The sequence below is a fragment of the Pinus tabuliformis genome, chromosome 3_2, assembly GCF_031772625.1.
Source record: "Pinus tabuliformis cultivar Carrire ecotype Pingquan chromosome 3_2, CPIR1, whole genome shotgun sequence".
Lineage (NCBI taxonomy): Eukaryota > Viridiplantae > Streptophyta > Pinopsida > Pinales > Pinaceae > Pinus > Pinus tabuliformis.
The window spans coordinates 644,404,933-644,412,515 of record NC_142302.1 but is presented as its reverse complement, the minus strand read 5'-3'; positions in this window follow the sequence as shown (position 1 = coordinate 644,412,515).

Genomic DNA, 7,583 nt, shown 5'->3' with positions numbered 1-7,583 from the left:
TAACTCATATTCTTTTATCTTTGCTATCCACCTACCCCTCTTTCCTTCACTGTCTCCTTGCACAAGGATTTCCTTGACTATCGTTGCTGGGAAAAATGTTGTGATTTCTGACTGTAGCACATACACTCGAAATGCCTTCAAAGATTTGACTTGTGCATATGCTTATTTCTTTAAGATGTTATAGTTCAGCTCAACTTCTCTTAGGACTTGGCTGGAGAAGGTGATGGGCTGCTCATAACCCTCTTTATTTTTCTATAGCACAACTGCAACAATAGTATTAGGGAAAATTTTAAGGATGGAAGTTTATCTTAAATTTTAGAAACCTTGGTGAATCTTACTAGTCCCTAATATGAAAATTGTAAAAATTTTGGTGATACTTTTGCAAGAATATTTAGATTTCCAATGATTTTATATTAGTCAATATAATATGTTGGCAATTTTAAAGGTAAAATAATTGTTTACTATAAAATTTGGGTGAATCATTTTAGAAAAAAAAAAGGAACATGGCGAATCTATTTTTCTGAAAAGCATGAAAAATTAGCCTACTTGCGAATATTAGCCCCTAAAAGTTTCCCTGATTAGTATGCAGAGAAGCAAAGGAAAAGATATATAAACGTGTTGAGTAGTCAGGGATGACTAGTACAGGTGCTTCAACGGAAGCTTCTTTAATTATGGTAAAATAATCTCGAGAGGTATGGCTCCATTTGATTTCATTTTCCTTTTTAAGCATATGTGTAATATCCTTCATTATTTCTGCATAGTTGGCTATGAAGCTTCTCAAGAAATTGATTCTCCCCAAAAAGACTTGGACCTCTATCTTATTTCTAGGTAGAGGAATGTGACTAATAGCTTCAACTCACTTGGGATCAATTTTCACTCCTTCTTTCTCGACTATATGTCCTAGTAGCTTCCCCCCACTCAGGGAAAATAGAGATTTCTTGGGATTCAAATATAGTCCATATCTCCTGCATTTCTCAAAGGTGATCTTCAAGTGGAGGATGTGCTCTTCATCGGTCTTATAGAAGACTGTGATATTGTCCAAATATATCACTACGAACTTGGCTTGCTCTCCTATGAAAGCTATATCCATAGCTCTCTAAAAGGTAGCCATTGCATTGATAAGACCAAAAGGCATGCGAGCACACATGAAAGTTCCCCAAGGGGTGGTGAAAGCAGTCTTCTTCTGATCATTAGGATGGACTGCCACATGGTTGTAACCAGAGAACCCATCCATCATGGACATTCTAACTGATCCAACCACCTTCTATAATTTGTATTCCATCTTGGGTAGTGGGTAATTGTATTTTAAACATGCCTTGTTAAGGTTACAAAAATCTACGCATAACCTTATTTATCCATTCTTTTTTCGGACTAGGACTAGGTTGGCCACCCACTCTGAGTACCTTAAAGGCACTATGATTTTAGCCTGTAGAATTTTCCTCACTTCTTTTTCAATAGAGGGGAGTAAGAGTGGATTAATCTGCTTGAGCTTCTGCTTGCATGGTTTTACTCCACTCTTTAAAGGAATCTTATGTTGTATGATGTTAGTATCAAATTATTTTAAATCCTCATAAGACCAAGAAAAAACATCCTTATAGATTTTGAAGAGATTTAAATACCTGTGTTTATATTATGTGGGGATTCCTTTTGATATTATGACCATATGGGGTTCATCTTCTAAGCCGATATTGAAATCTTCCACTTGTTTTTCCATCTCCGGAGTCATTGTTTTGGAGGCTACATCATTCTGGTTAAATAATCTTTCCAGTGAAACTAGCCGATGAGGAATAGTATTCCATTCCAGTTGTAGAATTTTTTGTCCAGCCACTGTGTCTTACCACGAAGTTGGTTTTTGATCTGCCTCTTTTTCTTCTCCTTAATCAATAATTGAGCTAGTGAAATCCTCAACTACTTCTATAAATCACTTCATCTGCTCATCATCCTCGAATACCTGCCAATGCTTGACATTATCAGGTATAAAGGGTCTGTGTCTGACCTCCACCTCGTACTTGAGAAGTATAATTTTTGAGGATATTTGAAATTGCTTGCTACTACCGCAAGGGAGTCAACCATTATGTTTCCTTCTCTAGGCAGAAATTGGATATTAAAGGACATGAAGAAGTTATCAATTAAATCCCATACTTCATTTTGGTAAGTCCTCAATCTGGGGTGTTTAGCCTGGCACTAATTTTAGATCTTCTTTACAATCAGCTCGAAGTATCCATGCACAGTTAAACATTCAATATTCATATGCCTTCTTGTTTGTATTCCAAGGATAAATGCTTCATATTCTGCCACGTTGTTGGTTGCCTCAAACTCCAACTTGAATGAGAGAGGTATCAATCTTCCCTCAGGACTTACCAACAATACTCGTACTCCATTTCCCTCTTTGGAATTCGCTCCATCAAAGTATAATTTCCATACTTTGTTTTTATTTGTGTGTTGGTTGTCTAACCGCATCGTTAGATGTACTTGCATTTCTTCTAAGATGGTCTCATCTTCTTCTAGGAACAAGCAAGATAGGTCATTTTCTTTTCCATATACTGGAGAATTTTTAGAACCTTCAGCTGGGGTCACAGTTTTTAAAAATTTGGACTCTTTGTACAACCTCCTTTCTTCACCTCCAAAACTAGGAATAGTGGCACAAGTTAGATCTAATTTGATAGAACCCCCACCTTGGAACCCTAAGACCTCGATAAGAGCATGTCAAAACGAGGGGTATCGGCCACTACTATGTTCATCACTATGCTCTTCACAGGGATCTAAGCCAGGTTTACCACCAAATATTTTATCATTCCCAAGCATTTGACCCTCTTAGAGTCAAAGGAGTATAGGTCCTTGTAGGGTCTAGTGATCTGCAAGTCAAGTTGTTCCATCATGGCTAAGGGCATGAGGTTATGCGAGGCTCTAGAGTCCAACATACAGTTGTGTAATAAGAGGTCATGAATTACTAAGGTCACATAGAAGGGTGCAGTGGAAGGATCAAGTTCTTCGACATGAGGCCCAAAGACAACCATTGGTCTCTCTTCTTGAAGGTTTAAATAGTCATGGGTCAATACTGTCATGGATGGGAGCATGAACTGGGAGACTTGAGATTTATAAGTGGGATGTTTTAGAATTTCAATTAGGGAAACAAGGATCTTTACCTTCTCGAGTTTCTTCTGAATATTGAATGCATACTGACCCTTTTCTACGCCTCCCGACACTACCTCTATTTCTTTATCACCGATAGCTTTTATCAAAACGAGTTCCTTCTCTTCTATGTGTTCCTCAGAGCTATTGAATTCCTCATTTAAGGAGACCTTTAATTTGGATAAGTTAGGGTTCAACTTCCCTTTTCCTTTATTTACACTGGGGGAACATTGTGGGGAGCAGTTTCTTCTTGTTGTTCAGGTTCCCTCGACCTATTTTTTTAAGATCTGAGGTCATACTTTTGATGTTGTTGTGCTTGCATGAAATCCACAAATTTATTACAATAATCCCCTATGTTTTCTTCATTTACTACTGCTTCTCTATCATGGCACATCTCATGGTGAGCCATGTTTTCCTGTTCCTCTTCAGAGAAGGAGGAATACAAGTTTCCCTGCATCTCATGTGTATCTGTTAGTTTCTCATCTGGATCATCTTTTATATATAGAGGAGGAGGGATTTGATTGAGTTTATCTTTTCTCTCCCTTTGAAGTATCTGCAATGGTGGCCTTCTATACTATGGGTTATAACCTTGGTTGTTACCTTGAGAATTTTGTTTTGGGAGACTTTTGTTTTTGACCTCAAGCTTCACCACCTTATGAGATAAACTCTTAATGAGTTTATCCATTTATTCCCACTTCAAATCTGGTAATTATTTAGCTTGACCAGAGGAGGAAGTTTCTTCTTTCCCATTTTTCTTCTCAGTTGGTTCATTCTTTCCTCTTGACTTCTATGCCCAACTGAAATTTGCTTTACCTCAAGAGAATCAACTTGGATTTTATCCTAAGTATGAGACTTCCTCTCCCTTAGGGTAACTCCAAATTCAGACTCAAAGGCTCCCACAAATATTACACGAGCAACAATTTTTGGAGCCTTTATCTCCACAAGAAGGTTATTATACTATTTATTGAACCTTTTTATGAATTCTGAAATATCCTCTTCTGGATTCTTCCTTATATTATTGAACTTTGTGAGGACATACTCGTGATCTCTCTTTTCACCCCATTTTTGTGTGAAAGAGTTTTCAAGTTCTTCCCAGGTAGTGATGGACACATCAGGTAGGGCCTTAAACCATTTTCTAGCTTCTCCATCAAGGGATTGTACAAAGAGTCTCAGGACAACATCTAGCTATTCTACATTTAGAGTCTCTGCAAAAACACAGAAGGTTTCAATGTGACTTTGTGAAATGTTTTCATCCTCCCCATTGAACCTAGGTAGAAGATTTAGGTAGTCCTAAGGCATGGCACTTAGGGGTTTAGTTAAATCAAGAGGGGCATATTTATTCAGTAAGAAACCCAGAACAACCATCTGGATTAATGGGGGAGGATTAAGATTTATAGGAGGAACTTGGGCCAAAACCACATTGGTTGGAGTAACTAGGCTGAGAGTTGTACGACTGAGTGTATAGTGGATATTGTTATTATTGAGGATAGCTTTACATTTTTCAATCTTAGGAGGAGGAGGAAATGAAACGCAAGGAGTCATAACTGATATTTCTTTCTCTTCGATCTCTGATTTGGGGGCATGATGCTCTAGCTCATCTTCTGTAGGGTATGTAAGGACCTTAGGAGCAAAATCTGAGCAGTGGATGATAGCGTGTTGGGAGTTGGAAGAGGAATCTTCAAATAATGATGAGACAATAACATAGGTAGTAGGAGTTTTCTCCTTCCAGACTCTCCTGAAAATTAATTTCTTTGGGTCAGATACAGAAGGGGTTTTTTGGTGAGAGGTATTTGAGTGAGTGTGAGGCTTTCTAAAAGCTAGGATGATAAATGATAATTATATTTGTGGAGTCACCAAGGTGATGAAGATGCAATCAGAACGTCTTTTCTCACCTACACAAAGAGTGCTTAACTTGTCATATCCCAGGGGAAAAATCCTTCAATACATTCCCTGACAATGGCGCCAAAAGATGTTGTTGCTTCCAGAGACAACCTCAGATTTCTTACAAGACCAGTGCCTCGTAACATCTAGATTTTATGTGTCTCATATGATTTTCAAGAAAACATAGACATCATATACATTTTATACAAATATGTAAATACATACAATAAATATCATGGGTTGGTTCATTCATCTAAGGACATAAGCCATGCATTTCTAGTACTCTTTCACATATACAATTCACAGAAATATATGTATGAACTAGTGGAATCCGAGTAGTTCGAGGACCTACAATTTTATTAGCTTTTGCAGAGTAATGAAAGAAGAGAAGGAGATAGAATAACTCATCATATAGAGTTTTAAACTTCAATAATTCTACACTTATCTGAGTTAAAGATAGACATAATGGATGAAAGAGGATTGGGTGCTATGATTCATGGAGCGCTATTTAAAGATATAATGTCAAAGCTACATACAGGCATGTGCATTAGCAAGTCAACACAAATGAATCTATAAGAACGAATGAAACATTTAGGGTAGCTAAAATTACATGAAATTAGAGAGGAAACATGAACATAATGGAGTTTAACAGAGAGGAAACATACTGTAGTACTCAAATGTAGCAATCACCAACATTTCATTAATATTTCGAAAGATGTAAATCTTGAAGTCATACAGTCTCAGAAATAACATGTAGTTATTCTTCAGAATTCAGAACCTTTTCTAAGTGTTTCTTCCTCCCTTTTATAAGGATAGGGAGAACATGAAAATTACAAAATATATCAGGTTAGAGCTTCCAGCAACCTACATGACTAGTTGTCTCAGTGTGTTGGCTCTGTCACCTCCAATTATTACAACAGAAAGATAGTTTTCTTGGAAATAAAATAGAATAATAATATCCATAAAAAAACAACAAAGCAAAATTAACAAGTGAACTTAAATGATGGTCCTATAGAAAATATCTGCACACCACTCTCTTTTCTGGCCTCTTCTTCAACGGAGTTTCTGCTACATCATGCCTCATGCTCTCTTGGCCGGTTCCCCATCACTTTTGGTCTTAACATATTTTCTTCTTCTCTTACAGGAAGCATGAGTGATCACCCATGATGGTCACAAAAGATTCTAAACACTTGTGGCAAATCATCTGTCCCTTCTGACATTATTTATTAAGCCAATGAAATCAATCATGCCCTGCAAAACAATCATGCAAGTATAACAGGGATCAGGAACTTCGAGAACTGTAAACTGAACATGATTCATAAAGCTACGATCACCAATATCCTTTGGCCCCTTGTGCCTTAGCCGCAAGGGCTTAGGTGAAAACTGCATGGTAGAAACCTGGGGACTCAAGGCCTTGTTGGGTTGTGTTATATTCTTTCCACGACTAACCTACCTATGGTTTTGTGCATGATTTTCGCACATGGTATTGGACGCGATGGTTTTTCGGTCCATGGTATTGGATGCTTCGGCATGTATAAATATGTATTGTAACATTGAAAGGAACATAATGAAAAATCAAGCTGGTAGTCCTGATTTTGGGATCCAGGGAAAAGTCTCTGTGCATATGTGTTTTATGGGTTATGCTCTCGCATTGTTTATTTTCTTTGTTTAAGAATTCGTATGCAGGTAATTTCTGTACAGGGTTAAAACCTACATTTGGTATCAAAGCTGTTTTGGCTTCAAGGGGACGCCTTTGTTGCTGAGGGGTTTCGCTCGGGCCTGTGGTAGACCCTGTTCAGTGGGAGATCTGCGAGATCGATTCTGGTGGTGAAAGAAGATGGCGAGCAGTGGAAAGATCGAGATTGAGAAGTTCAATGGTCAGAGTTTTGAGTTGTGGAAACTCAAGATGGAGGATCTGTTGGTCGATAAAGATCAGTGGATCACGGTAGATCCGGGTACTAAACCATCGGGAGTGACCGATGAAGAATGGAAGAAATTGGATCGGAAGGCAAAGAGCACAATACGATTGTGTGTCTCAGATTCAGTATTGCTGAATGTATCAGGGGAAGCTACGGCAAAGGCTTTGTGGGCCAATTTAGGGACTTTGTACCAATCTAAGTCTCTGGTGAATAAACTGTCTGCGGAAAAAGCTGTATAACCTGAGGATGAAAGATGGAGACTCGGTGACAGAGCATCTGAATGCGTTTAATATTGTGGTAAGTCAATTATTATCTGTTGATATTAAAATTTCAAATGAAGATAAGTGCATCAGTCTATTGTGTTCTCTACCAGATTCGTGGGATAGTCTGGTTATTGCAATAGGTAGCAATGCAACTGCTTTGCCGTTTGATGAAATAGTCTCAGCCTTGCTGATGGAGGAGATGAGACGGAAGAATATGGAAAACCAGAATGGTGATGCCTTGTCTGTACGAGGACGGTCCCATAACAGAAACAAAAATAAGTCATCGAGTGGGAGATCTAAATCTAGAGGGAGAACTAAATCTCCAGGAAAACCTACAAAGGTGGTGTGCTGGAAATGCGGAAAGGAAGGGCACTTCAGAAGGGATTGT